At 43.4% G+C, this 15,320-nt stretch overlaps 2 pseudogenes; one reads left to right on the top strand and one right to left on the bottom strand.

Annotated features, from left to right (window-relative positions):
- Nucleotides 1-6,171: 6,171 nt before the first annotated feature.
- LOC135566773 (transmembrane protein 276-like) lies at nucleotides 6,172-9,119 on the bottom strand (annotated as a pseudogene).
- LOC135566774 (centrosomal protein of 72 kDa-like) lies at nucleotides 9,071-15,252 on the top strand (annotated as a pseudogene).
- Nucleotides 15,253-15,320: the final 68 nt, after the last annotated feature.

Below are 15,320 nucleotides of genomic sequence, written 5' to 3'. Positions count from 1 at the left end.
ACCCATTGTTTATGTACTGTATATACAGACACGAGTCACAACAACACATTGTTTATGTACTGTATGTACAGACACGAGTCACAACAACACATTGTTTATGTACTGTATATACAGACACGAGTCACAACAACACATTGTTTATGTACTGTATATACAGACACGAGTCACAACAACACATTGTTTATGTACTGTATGTACAGACACGAGTCACAACAACACATTGTTTATGTACTGTATATACAGACACGAGTCACAACAACCCATTGTTTATGTGTACAGACACGAGTCACAACAACACATTGTTTATGTACTGTATATACAGACACAAGTCACAACACATTGTTTATGTACTGTATATACAGACACGAGTCACAACAACCCATTGTTTATGTATGTACAGACACGAGTCACAACAACACATTGTTTATGTACTGTATATACAGACACGAGTCACAACAACCCATTGTTTATGTATCTACAGACACGAGTCACAACAACACATTGTTTATATATCTACAGACACGAGTCACAACAACACATTGTTTATATATCTACAGACACGAGTCACAACAACCCATTGTTTATATATCTACAGACACGAGTCACAACAACCCATTGTTTATATATCTACAGACACGAGTCACAACAACCCATTGTTTATATATCTACAGACACGAGTCACAACAACCCATTGTTTATGTGTACAGACACAAGTCAAAGCTAAGGACCAAATTACATCATTGATTCGATGTTTCTGTTACTGTTCAATTACTGCTTCTGTGTGTATACCCAACAACATATTGTCATTTTTGTTAACAAATTATGTACCAGTACACAAATGACTTAAATCACAAACGATGCCAATATCCAAAAAAGGTTCATTCAAGGATCTATTGACTATAGGTATTACTCATCCACTACAATGTAAATAAGGACATGAATTAACAGGTAAATATCCTTAGTTAAGTCTGGCCCTATTTATGTTTGGCTGAGCTGGGCTTAGATATGGGCTTAGAGCTGGGCTTAGAGATGGGCTTAGAGCTGGGCTTAGAGCTGTGCTTAGAGCTGGGCTTAGAGATGGGCTTAGAGCTGGGCTTAGAGATGGGTTTAGAGCTGGGCTTAGAGCTGTGCTTAGAGCTGGGCTTAGAGATGGGCTTAGAGATGGCCTTAGAGCTGGGCTTAGAGCTGGGCTTAGAGCTGGGCTTAGAGCTGGGCTTAGAGCTGGGCTTAGAGATGGGCTTAGAGCTGGGCTTAGAGCTGGGCTTAGAGATGGGCTTAGAGATGGGCTTAGAGCTGGGTTTAGAGCTGGGCTTAGAGCTGGGCTTAGAGATGAGCTTAGAGCTGGGCTTAGAGCTGTGCTTAGAGCTGGTCTTAGAGATGGGCTTAGAGCTGGGCTTAGAGCTGGGCTTAGAGCTGGGCTTAGAGCTGGGCTTAGAGCTTTGGGAAGAAGTCTGCAGAAAAGAGCAAGTCTTGTAAATAGCAGATGGAGGCTGGCGCTGTGCTATCCTGGAGTCCTGGGAATTACAGCAGTTCCGTTCTGCAGTGTCCACTCAGCGTCTCTATCCAATACAGAAATACATTCTTCCTTGGCTGTGCTTTGAGGAGAAGAAAATCTTGATGCTTCCCAAAATGCATCAAACTGAGCATCTATCTGACAATCAAATAGTCATTTATTCACAAGTCATCACAAATACAACATAACTTACACAGAGGGTTAACCAATTAGCATCCCGAAATCAATACACAATCCTCCAACTAGTATCGAATATCATTTTATTGGTCGGGTACACATATTTATCAGATATTAATGCGGTTGTAGTGAAGTGCTTGTGTTCCTAGTTCCAACAGTGGAGTAATATCTAACAATACACACAAATCTAAACGTAAAAAAAATTAATACATTAATATTGAAATATTAGGACGAGTAATGTCGGAGTCCAGAGTATAAATATATATATACATACAGTACCAGTCAAATGTTTGGACACACCTACTCATTCCAGGGTTTTTCTTTATTTTTTGCTATTTTCTGCATTGTAGAATAATAGTGAAGACATCACAACTATGAAAAAACACATATGGAATCATGTAGTAACCAAAAAAGTGTTAAACAAATCCAAATATATTTTATAATTGAGATTCTTCAAATAGCCACCCTTTGCTTTGATGACAGTTTTGCACAGTCTTGGCATTCTCTCAACCAGCTTCACCAGGAATGATTTTCCAACAGTCTTGAAGGAGTTCCCACATAAGCTGAGCACTGCTTTTCTTTTACTCCGCGGTCCAACTCATCCCAAACCATCTCAATTTAGTTGCGGTCAGGTGATTGTGGAGGCCAGGTCATTCTGATTCAGCACTCTCCTTCTTGATCAAATAGCCCTTACACAGCCTGGAGGTGTGTTGGGTCATTGTCCTGTCGAAAAACAAATGATAGTCCCACTAAGCGCAAACCCGATGGGATCGCGTATCACTGCAGAATGCTGTGGTAGTCACGCTGGTTAAATGTGCCTTGAATTCTAAATAAATCACAGACAGTATCACCTGCAAAGCACCTCCACGCTTCACGGTGGGAACCACACATGCGGATATAATTTGTTCACTTACTCTGCGTCTCACAGACACAGCGGTTGGAACCAAAAATTTAACATTTGGACTCATCAGAACAAAGGACAGATTTCCACTGGTCTAATGTCCATTGCTCGTGTTTCTTGGCCCAAGCAAGTCTCTTCTTCTTATTGGTGTCCTTTAGTAGTGGTTTCTTTTCAGCAATTCAACCATGAAGGCCTGATTCACACAGTCTCCTCTAAACAGTTGATGTTGAGATGTGTCTATTTCTTTGTAAAACATTTATTTGGGATGCAATTTCTGAGGCTGGTAACTCTAATAAACTTATCCTCTGCAGCAGAGGTAACTGGGTCTTCCTTTCCTGTGGCAGTCCTCAGGAGAGCCAGTTTCCTCATAGTGATTTATGGTTTTTGCAACTGCACTTGAAGAAACTTTCAAAGTTCTTGAAATCATCCTGATTGACTGACCTTCATGTCTTAAAGTAATGATGGACTGTCGTTTCTCTTTGCTTATTTGAGGGTTCTTGCCATAATATGGGCACAGCTGTTAATTGAAATGCATTCCAGGTGACTACCTCATGAAGCTGGTTGAGAGAATGCCAAGAGTGTGCAAAGCTGTCATCAAGGCAAAGGGTGGCCACTTCACCTAATTTGCTCACATTGTACATCGACTTACTTTTCCACTGTATTATTGACTGTATATTTGTTTATTCCATGTGTAACTCTGTGTCGTTGTATGTGTCGAACTGCTATGCTTTATCTTGGCCAGGTCGCAGTTGTAAATGAGAACTTGTTCTCAACTTGCCGCCTGGTTAAATAAAGGTCAAATAAATTAAATAAATAAACTTTGAAGAATCTCAAATATAAAATATATTTTGATTTGTTTAACAATTTTTTTTGGTTACTACATGATTCCATATGTGTTATTTCATAGTTTTGATGTCTTCACTATTATTCTATAATGTATAAAATAGTAAAAATAAAGAAGAACCCTTCTTGTATAGACATTATGGACAGTATGTGGATATAATATGTAGTATATCTGAATAATCAATGAATATAGATCCATAGTGTTAGTGGTGTGAACTCTGCAGATGTATCTAGTTAAATCTCACTGTACACAGTAGCTATCTGCTGAGGCTTCAGAATGAACAGGATCCTGAATCTGAGGCAACTTAGGGGTATGCGTCCCAAATGCAAATGGCACCCTATTCCCTTTATAGTGCACTACTTTTGACCAGGGCCCATATAGAGCTCTGGTCAAAAGAAATGTGGCTATATCGGGGATAGGGTGCCGTTTGGGACGCGGCCCCGACTGTTTTGGTACCCCGGCCATGTACCCTGGCCAACTAAAGCTATCGGCTCTCAGACATGTCCTTTCTGTCAATGACATTGTCTTCAGAGTGAGCATAGTCTAGTACAAGCTGTTTGGCTTCACAGTGAGCATAGTCAAGTACAAGCTGTTTGGCTTCACAGTGAGCATAGTCTAGTACAAGCTGTTTGGCTTCACAGTGAGCATAGTCTAGTAGCTGTTTGGCTTCACAGTGAGCATAGTCTAGTACAAGCTGTTTGGCTTCACAGTGAGCATAGTCTAGTACAAGCTGTTTGGCTTCACAGTGAGCATAGTCTAGTACAAGCTGTTTGGCTTCACAGTGAGCATAGTCTAGTACAAGCTGTTTGGCTTCACAGTGAGCATAGTCTAGTACAAGCTGTTTGGCTTCACAGTGAACATAGTCTAGTACAAGCTGTTTGGCTTCACAGTGAGCATAGTCTAGTACAAGCTGTTTGGCTTCACAGTGAGCATAGTCTAGTACAAGCTGTTTGGCTTCACAGTGAGCATAGTCTAGTACAAGCTGTTTGGTGCTCATCGTAGGACAAGACACTGAAGTCAAGCCAGCCCAGGTTCAACCAGTGTTCCCCAAAATGCCACCCTATTCCCAAAATGGGCTCTGATTAAAAGTTGTGCACTACATAGGGAATAGGGTGATATTTGGGAGGCAAAATGGGCTCTGATTAAAAGTAGTGCACTAAATAGGGAATAGGGTGATATTTGGGAGGCACCCTCATAGACATAGACAGTAGTAAATGTCTGAAGGCACTTCCATCCTCCTCATAGAGCCACCGTTGGGAGGATATTTTCACAGAGTAAGCAGATAGAATCTTTATAGCCAATTGGTAATGACACTGTCCTGTAAATCAACATCCAGAGATGAGTTAGACTTTCTAACATGCGGAGTGGAAGAGGTTGGGAGTATTAGTGACCCATGACAATCAGTACATACAAGCGTTAGATCCAAGCACTACTCCTTTTGTTGATACTTTTAGCAAATCAATATTTTAGCACATAAAATATTAATTAACTGTTACTAATATCATCAATAATGTTTACAGTTTTAGAATTAGACACCAGTGCTTCTTCGACTTGCATAGATGACAGTACTTGGATAACAGAGCAGAGCTCCCTGGCCATGACGATAAGCTGAACAAGTAGAACAACGCCTTGACAGTGCTCATACACTGGCAACAGCCACCTGTCCCAATGGTGGATCATGTCACCTCCAAATTGGCAGAATGGCATCCGTATATGGATCATATGGATAATCTCTTGGAAAGGTCATTGGCCAGTAGGAATTGGAAAGGTCATTGGCCAGTTGGAATTGGAAAGGTCATTGGCCAGTAGGAATTGGAAAGGTCATTGGCCAGTAGGAATTGGAAAGGTCATTGGCCAGTTGGAATTGGAAAGGTCATTGGCCAGTAGGTATTGGAAAGGTCATTGGCCAGTAGGAATTGGAAAGGTCATTGGCCAGTTGGAATTGGAAAGGTCATTGGCCAGTAGGAATTGGAAAGGTCATTGGCCAGTAGGAATTGGAAAGGTCATTGGCCAGTAGGAATTGGAAAGGTCATTGGCCAGTAGGAATTGGAAAGGTCATTGGCCAGTAGGAATTGGAAAGGTTATTGGCCAGTAGGAATTGGAAAGGTCATTGGCCAGTAGGAATTGGAAAGGTCATTGGCCAGTAGGAATTGGAAAGGTCATTGGCCAGTAGGAATTGGAAAGGTTATTGGCCAGTAGGAATTGGAAAGGTCATTGGCCAGTAGGAATTGGAAAGGTTATTGGCCAGTAGGAATTGGAAAGGTCATTGGCCAGTAGGAATTGGAAAGGTCATTGACCAGTAGGAATTGGAAAGGTTATTGGCCAGTAGGAATTGGAAAGGTCATTGGCCAGTAGGAATTGGAAAGGTCATTGAACAGTAGGAATTGGAAAGGTTATTAGCTACAGATCAAAGGCAAGCCACAGTGCTAGAATAAGTAGAACAAGCTTGCTCATTTTGAGTGCACCCATGACTTTACCAGTCAAATCGCCATGGTCAGAGGTTCCAGACCGTTCTATTCGTTCTACTTCTATGAGGCAAGGCCCTGCAGGACAAAATAAATAGACCCTCCATCTGGTTCTCTTCTGTCAGCAGCTCTATGTGCACATCATGAGACCACATCAACTTAACAATCAGTCATGATCATGTGTGAGGGACTATTGAACTGTTCAGACAGTCAGTAACTGTTACAGTGATGTTACAGTTTCCCAAACTCCATGCTCGGGACTCAAGGGGTGCACGTTTTGGTTTTTGCCCAAACACTACAAAGCTTGATGGTTAGTTGATTATTTGAATAAGCGGTGTAGTGCTTAGGAAAGAAAGGAAACCCCGGGTCCTGAGGACTGAGTTTGGGGAAACCCTGAGTTACAGTGGTAATAAGTTAAAATGGGGAGTCCAGGTCCTTCAGTTCCAACAGGTACTTGCTAAGTGCCTTCTCAGAAGCCCAGCACCCTACAGCCATGGAGCCCTTCAGGAGCCACTTAAGCAGTCCCACAGTGACCCCTGGAGAGACAAGGGGAGCCAGAGTCTTGACCCCACCATAGGGGCCACCATTTGGGGCAGGCTGAGGCCACACTGCCCAGGGCCCCGACAGCGTTTCCCGCAAACAGACACACGGTGAGCGAGCAGGAGACGGCAGAGAGCGCCAGACAGCGTGACATCAGCATCAACTCGTCCGCTGACAGCCAATCGCAGAGCACCGGGAGGAGAGCTGAGCCAATAAGGAGGGTGTTGGCTGTGGTGCGGTCTTCGCTGAGCCACAGGAAGCCGAAGGAGACTAGCGGTGGAGCCAGGACCTCGCCGGCCCACTCCAGGTCCCCCTGTACAGAGGTCAGGTATGGGCTGAAGGAGACAGGCAGGGTGCAGAGGCCTGAGGAGAGACCGAGCAGAAAGAAACCCACTGCTGGAGCTCTGTGGTCCTCGAGAGAAAGAGGGAGATGAGGGAACATTCAGGGTGAGCAGAAAGAAACCCACTGCTGGAGCTCTGTGGTCCTACGAGAGAAAGAGGGAGATGAGGGAACAGTCAGGGTGAGCAGAAAGAAACCCACCGCTGGAGCTCTGTGGTCCTACGAGAGAAAGAGGGAGATGAGGGAACAGTCAGGGTGAGGAGAAAGAAACCCACTGCTGGAGCTCTGTGGTCCTACGAGAGAAAGAGGGAACAGTCAGGGTGAGCAGAAAGAAACCCACCGCTGGAGCTCTGTGGTCCTACGAGAGAAAGAGGGAGATGAGGGAACAGTCAGGGTGAGGAGAAAGAAACCCACTTCTGGAGCTCTGTGGTCCTACGAGAGAAAAGAGGGAGATGAGGAACAGTCAGGGTGAGGAGAAAGAAACCCACTGCTGGAGCTCTGTGGTCCTACGAGAGAAAGAGGGAGATGAGGGAACAGTCAGGGTGAGCAGAAAGAAACCCACTGCTGGAGCTCTGTGGTCCTCTGAGAAAGAGGAGATGAGGGAACAGTCAGGGTGAGCAGAAAGAAACCCACTGCTGGAGCTCTGTGGTCCTACGAGAGAAAGAGGGAGATGAGGGAACAGTCAGGGTGAGCAGAAAGAAACCCACTGCTGGAGCTCTGTGGTCCTACGAGAGAAAGAGGGAGATGACGGAACAGTCAGGGTGAGCAGAAAGAAACCCACGCTGGAGCTCTGTGGTCCTACGAGAGAAAGAGGGAGATGAGGGGAACATTCAGGGTGAGCAGAAAGAAACCCACTGCTGGAGCTCTGTGGTCCTACGAGAGAAAGAGGAGATGAGGGAACAGTCAGGGTGAGCAGAAAGAAACCCACCGCTGGAGCTCTGTGGTCCTACGAGAGAAAGAGGGAGATGAGGGAACAGTCAGGGTGAGGAGAAAGAAACCCACTGCTGGAGCTCTGTGGTCCTACGAGAGAAAGAGGGAACAGTCAGGGTGAGCAGAAAGAAACCCACTGCTGGAGCTCTGTGGTCCTATGAGAGAAAGAGGGAGATGAGGGAACAGTCAGGGTGAGGAGAAAGAAACCCACTGCTGGAGCTCTGTGGTCCTACGAGAGAAAGAGGGAGATGAGGGAACAGTCAGGGTGAGCAGAAAGAAACCCACTGCTGGAGCTCTGTGGTCGAGAGAAAGAGGAGATGAGGGAACAGTCAGGTGAGCAGGAGAAAGGAGATGAGGGAACAGTCAGGGTGAGCAGAAAGAAACCCACTGCTGGAGCTCTGTGGTCCTCTGAGAGAAAGAGGAGATGAGGGAACAGTCAGGGTGAGCAGAAAGAAACCCACTGCTGGAGCTCTGTGGTCCTCTGAGAGAAAGAGGAGATGAGGGAACAGTCAGGGTGAGCAGAAAGAAACCCACTGCTGGAGCTCTGTGGTCCTACGAGAGAAAGAGGGAGATGAGGGAACAGTCAGGGTGAGGAGAAAGAAACCCACTGCTGGAGCTCTGTGGTCCTACGAGAGAAAGAGGGAGATGAGGGAACAGTCAGGGTGAGCAGAAAGAAACCCACTGCTGGAGCTCTGTGGTCCTACGAGAGAAAGAGGGAGATGAGGGAACAGTCAGGGTGAGGAGAAAGAAACCCACTGCTGGAGCTCTGTGGTCCTACGAGAGAAAGAGGGAGATGAGGGAACAGTCAGGGTGAGGAGAAAGAACGAGTCATGACAATAATCAGTGGCAAAGGGGTTGAGAATGGTTTAATGGTACACAAGAGTTACCCTCAAGTGTCTCACTCAGGTGAACACCAATATATCCCAAAATTACCTTGAAGAGCTGATATGCTGTGTACAGGGCAGAGACGGACAGTGTGACGTTGGAACATGCTGTGATCAACTCTGTCAGACAGCCTGCCATTGGTCTTGACTCAAATCCAAAGCTACAGTTGGAGGATCACTGTTCATTTGATATGAAGAGACTGAGTGGGATTTGTGAAAGAGAAGAAGTTTTCAGATATCTGCAAGTAAACTGTTGAATACAATACCAAAGTTGAGAAAATACTGTTGAAAGTAAGCTAGTAGTCTTGTCTTGCACCATAGCTATGTGTACAGTGTTAACATTCTAAACAGCTATGTTTCAGGTAAGTAGCCACGTTTAGAATGACCAAAGGCAAGACTGAAACTCATATGTGAGCTTAAAAATATCTGTTAACATTCAACATTACCTGTCTCTGTTCCGCTTGTTTGAACACGTGAGACAAGCAGTACCAGGATGTGGGCGTTCCCAGACCGTAAACAACTGCGCATGCTCGGCTCGGCTTCCACCAAATTGGAAAAATATGGCGGCGCTGTTGACAACAGTAACAGAGCAGTGGATACGAGAGAAGGTACATCTAAATCACCATTGCCTTGGTAATATATTTGACACTTAAATTATAGCTTGTAAGTTGGTAGCCTAGATGTATGATTAGTTTGATTTAAAACCAGTTTTAAACTTCCATTAATAGCTAATTAACGCACAGAGACTTTGCTTAGTGCTAACGTTAGCTCGCCTGCTAGGCTAGCTGACAAAACAGTGTTTTGAATTTGTCTGGCCACAGGTAGCTATCTAGTGAAAGATGGACAACGTTACCATGGGTCTACAACTACCCAAGTACTCTACTTTGATTGCTGGCTACTAACATTCATGACCACTTTACAGCAGATGTGAGATCACTGAGCCTCCCAGGATCATACAAGGAGAAAATCAGGCATCTGGGAATCTCACTAAAGAACTTTGTCCGTTTGAAAACACTGAACCTCTCCTGTAATGCACTAATCTCTGTCGAGTGAGATGTCTATCAACAGACAAATGTATATACAGTACATGGTGAAATGGTGACTGAAGTCTGAGTGTGTAGATGTGTAGATCTGATTGCGTCCACAATGGTACGCTATTACATATTATTCCTATATAGTGCACTACTTCTAACCACTGTTTTGGGCAAAAGTAGTTCACTATGTAGGGAATAGGGGCACAATTTGGGACATACACTGAATGTGTAAGTCACATTTGTTTGAGTGGGTATAATTTGTGGAACGTTCCAACAGGAATCTGGTTTCCAACAAACAACGCATAGTAATACAAAGTAACATGATAGAGTCACCTCGCTAACTAGCTGCCGAATAGGCATCAACTCACCACGTAGCTTATTCTTCATGTTTGTCCATAGGCTACCAGAGTGAGGACAGACATTTTGGTGAGGTGATTTAAAAAATGTAATGAAATAGCCCATTCCCTACCCTTTATCTAATCTGCCTCTATACAACTTTGTATGTGTTGTTTGTTGGCAACCTTGTTTATTTACTAAGTTCTTGGAACAGATTCCTGTTGGAATGTTCCACAAATTATACCCCTCCTATTTGTTTCTTTCTATGTTTGTTCATCTATAGGGGTCCAACACTTGAAGAGGCTGGAGAGGCTGAACTTGTACTACAACAACATTCCCTCCCTCTCAGGAGGTCAAAGTGCTCTGGCAGCTGACTGCTCTGAGAGAGCTGGACCTGAGGCTCAACCCTCTGGCTAAAACAGATCCACACTACCGCCTGTACTTTGTGCACGCACTGTCCAACCTTTCGCAGGCTTGGTACCTATAGCTACCATATGTTCATTGTGGGTCCGATTGGCTGTCCAATTACTTTGCTGTTAGATAGTTCTTCTTACCAATCTGACATTTGATGTTTGTTTTATATTGTTTTTTCTTCCTGTAGATGACTGTCCAGTCAGGGACAGTGAGAGAAGAGCTTCAATCATGCATTTCTCCTCAGACTCTGTGCTCCGACCCCAACAGACAAGCTCCTCGGAGACAGACATCACTGATCAGAGGTACTGTACACTACAGTATTAGACAGACATCACTGACCAGAGGTACTGTACTCTACAGTATTAGACAGGCATCACTGACCAGAGGTACTGTACTCTACAGTGTTAGACAGACATCACTGACCAGAGGTACTGTACTCTACAGTGTTAGACAGACATCACTGACCAGAGGTACTGTACTCTACAGTATTAGACAGGCATCACTGACCAGAGGTACTGTACTCTACAGTGTTAATACACCAGCTTGCTAATGTCAGGAGGTCTTGTTTGCACCAAAGGTCTCTTGTCTGCATTAGACATTGATTTGTATTATTAGAAAACACAGAAAGACAAACTTCAGATTTCATTTTTATTTAACTAGTAAGCTGTTCTTTATGTGTCATTGTTTCCAATAGTGTGTACAGTGACGTTACAGTGTTATAGATTGTATTATACAATATTCTTCTAGTAGTGCTATGTTATGACGTAATGCGTGTTTGATTGGTGTGTTCCAGGAGCAGTAAGTTGAGGATGGCCTCAGTAAATCGCTCACAAGAAGCTCTCTGTCCTGATGACAACGATGACATAGTGTTGAACCTTTGTCGCTAAGAGCAACTGGGACCAAAGTGAACCTCTGTTCCTGACTGGCTCTTCCCACAAGGAGTCAGAGTCCCAGCTTTATCATCAGATCAGAGAGGAGTGTGAGTTTATGTTGTTTGATCACAGAATACTACATCATTATTTTAATAATGACAAATGACAGTATGAAGTGGTATTAGAGTGTGATGTACACCATGACTGTTAATGTAGGGACAGTCCACCAGGGGGAGACAAATGTTCTTATTTTTTCCCTAGGAACATGGGGAATTTAGCTCATTTATGGCAAGATTTCAGAGATTTAACCTTAATTGATTTCATTCAGTACTTGATGAAATGTATGTTTAACTAGTTACATTTACGGTCTACCTTTTTTCAAGTGAGCAAACAAGCCTTCAGTATAAAATGTGCATGTTTTATTTTCATTATGATCAGCTTGTCATTCCCAGTCCAATGGTCAACGTTTAAGAGAAGGATCTCGAAGGAAAGGTTCTTCCTCCTCGTTGAAAACGTCAGAGGGCCGAGGGGTAACCTTTAACCCCGCGTAGAGAAGCACAGCGGGACTAGCTCTGGATGGGAGGAGGCCGGAGAAACTCCCCAAACACCTGAGAGTGGCGGCCAGGGCCACTTCACCTCACCCTGGTGAGGTGACACTGAATATCCTCTCTGTCACCGCCACAAATCAGATGGCATGAATGGCCTAATACAACATTCTGAGTGTTTTGCACTGTTTTCTTCCTTTAGATAAAGTTGACCAGCAGAAGTCTTCCTTGGTAAGATCCGCCCCCAGTCCAGAAGTCCCTGTCCCAGTAGGTCTGATGCCACCAACCCCATCCTGCACCCTCCCAGACTGTCCTACCATAACACCCAGCAGACAGGGGGCTCCACCTCACCACAGAAACATGCCAAGCAACAGAAGGTGAGACGTTTGAGAGAGAGAGAGAGAAAAACCCACTTATCCCTAGAGAAAACCACCTATCCCACCGTATTCATTCATTCATCCACCTATAGAGAAACCCACCTATCCCAGTACCATTAATCATAGTACCATTCATTCATCATAGAGAAAACCCACCTATCCCTACAGTACCATTCATTAATCATAGAGAACAGTACTATTCATTAATCATAGAGAAACCCACCTATCCCTACAGTACCATTCATTCATCATAGAGAAAACCCACCTATCCCTACAGTACCATTCATTAATCATAGAGAAAAAACCCACCTATCCTATCTCCTAGTACCATTCATTAATCATAGAGAAAAAACCCACCTATCCCTATCCCTACAGTACCATTCATTAATCATAGAGAAAACCCACCTATCCCTACAGTACCATTCATTAATCATAGAGAAACCCACCTACCTATCATTCTAATCATAGAGTACCATTCATTAATCATAGAGAAAACCCACCTATCCCACAGTACCATTCATTAATCATAGAAAACCCACCTATCCCTACAGTACCATTCATCCACCTAGAGAAAACCCACCTATCCTTTACAGTACCATTCATTAATCATAGAGAAACCTACCATTCCTACCGAGAGAACCCACCTATCCTCAAGCAGTACCATTCATTAATCATAGAGCCATTCATCCATCATAGAGAAAACCCACCTATCCCTACCGTACCATTCATTAATCATAGAGAAAAAAACCCACCTATCCCTACCGCACTATTCATCCACTCCTAGAGAAACCCATTCATCACCCATATTAATCAGAGAAAAAACCCACCTATCCCTACATAGAGTACCATTCATTATCCACCCTAGAGAAAACCCAACAGTACCATTCACAATCATCCCTACCAGTACCATTCATTAATCATAGAGAAACCCACCTATCCCTACAGTACCATTCATTAATCATAGAGAAAACCCACCTATCCCACAGTACTATTCATCCACATAGAGAAAAACCCACCTATCCCTACAGTACCATTCATTAATCATAGAGAAACCCACCTATCCCTACAGTACCATTCATTCCATGAGAAAACCCACCTATCCCTACAGTACCATTCATTAATCATAGAGAAACCTTTTCATCCCACCGTACCATTCATTAATCATAGAGAAACCCACCTATCCCTACAGTACCATTATTAATTCATTAATCATTAACTGGTAGAGAAACCCACCTATCCCTACAGTACCATTCATTAATCATAGAGAAAAAACCCACCTTATATCCCTACAGTACCATTCATTAATCATGCAGAGAAAACCCACCTATCCACATACAGTACCATTCATTAATCATAGAGAAAACCCACCTATCCCTACAGTACTATCTATTAATCATAGAGAAAAACCTACCTATCCCTACAGTAAATTGTTCATAATAATAGAGAAAAACCACTATCCCTACAGTACCATTCATTAATCATAGAGAAAACCCACCTATCCTCACAGTACCATTCATTAATCATAGAGAAACCTACCTATCCCTACAGTACCATTCACAATCAGAAAAACCCACTATCCCTACCGCATCATTCATTAATCATAGAGAAACCCACCTATCCTCACAGTACCATTCATTAATCAGTAGAGAAAAAACCCACCTATCCCTACAGTACCATTCATTCATCATAGAGAAACCCACCTATCCCTACAGTACCATTCACAATCATAGAGAAACCTACCTATCCCTAAGAAAATTAGCTCCATAATCATAGAGAAACTCACCATTCATACAGTACTATCTATTAATCATAGAGAAACCTACCTATCCCTACCGTACTCATTCATTAATCATAGAGAAAACCTACCTATCCCTACAGTACCATTCATCCACTCCTAGAGAAAACTCAATTATCCCTTTTAAGAAAACATCCACAATCATAGAGAAACTCACCTATCCCTACAGTACCATTCATTAATCATAGAGAAACTCACCTATCCTTTGCATACCATTCATTAATCATAGAGAAACCCACCTATCCCTACCGTACCATTCATTAATCATAGAGAAACCCACCTATCCCTACCGTACCATTCATCCACCATCTATTAATCATAGAGAAAAACCTATCCCTACCGTACCATTCATTAATCATAGAGAAAACCCACCTATCCCTACCGTACCATTCATCCACCCTAGAGAAAACCTATCCCTACAGTACCATTCATTAATCATAGAGAAACCCACCTATCCCTACAGTACCATTCATTAATAACAGAGAAACCCACCTATCCCTACAAAACATTCATTAATCATAGAGAAACCCACCTATCCCTACAGTACCATTTATTAATAATAGAGAAAACCCACCTATCCCTACAGTACCATTCATTCATCATAGATCTTACTGTTCATTATAACCAGTCTTTTTTAATTGTATCAAATCTGTCTCCTAGGAAGCTATAGAAACCAATGGAGATGCTGCTGAGCCTAGTGAACAAGCACTGGACAGGGAGAGGCCTCTGCACCATGACAACAACTTCCTCTGTGAGTAGGAAACCCCCATGTACTGTGCAGCTTACCTGAATGGAGAATCTGTCTCCTAATAGTATGTATCTGACCTGCCTCCAGCTCAGGCAGTCCAAGATCCTGTCCATGATGGAACAAGACGTCTCCGGTGGAGAAGCGAGAGTCAGGACGTTGAGAGGGAACGTTGAAGAGCTGAAGGAGCAGGCAGAGATACGAGACCAAGACCACAGGACAGAGACCCATGGGCCTAACTACACAGCTGGAGGAAGCACTGTCTGTTGTAAGATTCAGACTGTTCAAAGCAGCATCTTCGATGATATTACCTCATACTGAAAAGGCTTGAGACCCCGACTCCACAAAGAGTTCAGAATAAATGGATGGAATTATCTTCAATGTCTGATTGATTGATTGATTGATTGATTGCAGGACAGTTTGAATGAGCAGCTGAGGATACTATTGGAGGATAACGTCTCTACAGAAGCAGATGATCAGATTAGAAAAACAATATCTCCAACTCTATGATGAAAAGTTCACCCAACACTGAGATATGTGGTGAGTGAAAAAGCAACAGCTTTTTGATATTCCTGGTCAGTGGTCACTATACTGGGCAGAATCTGACC

This window comes from Oncorhynchus nerka, unplaced genomic scaffold, assembly GCF_034236695.1.
Source record: "Oncorhynchus nerka isolate Pitt River unplaced genomic scaffold, Oner_Uvic_2.0 unplaced_scaffold_3391, whole genome shotgun sequence".
Taxonomy (NCBI): Eukaryota; Metazoa; Chordata; class Actinopteri; order Salmoniformes; family Salmonidae; genus Oncorhynchus; species Oncorhynchus nerka.
This window is presented reverse-complemented; position numbering and strand designations above follow the sequence as displayed.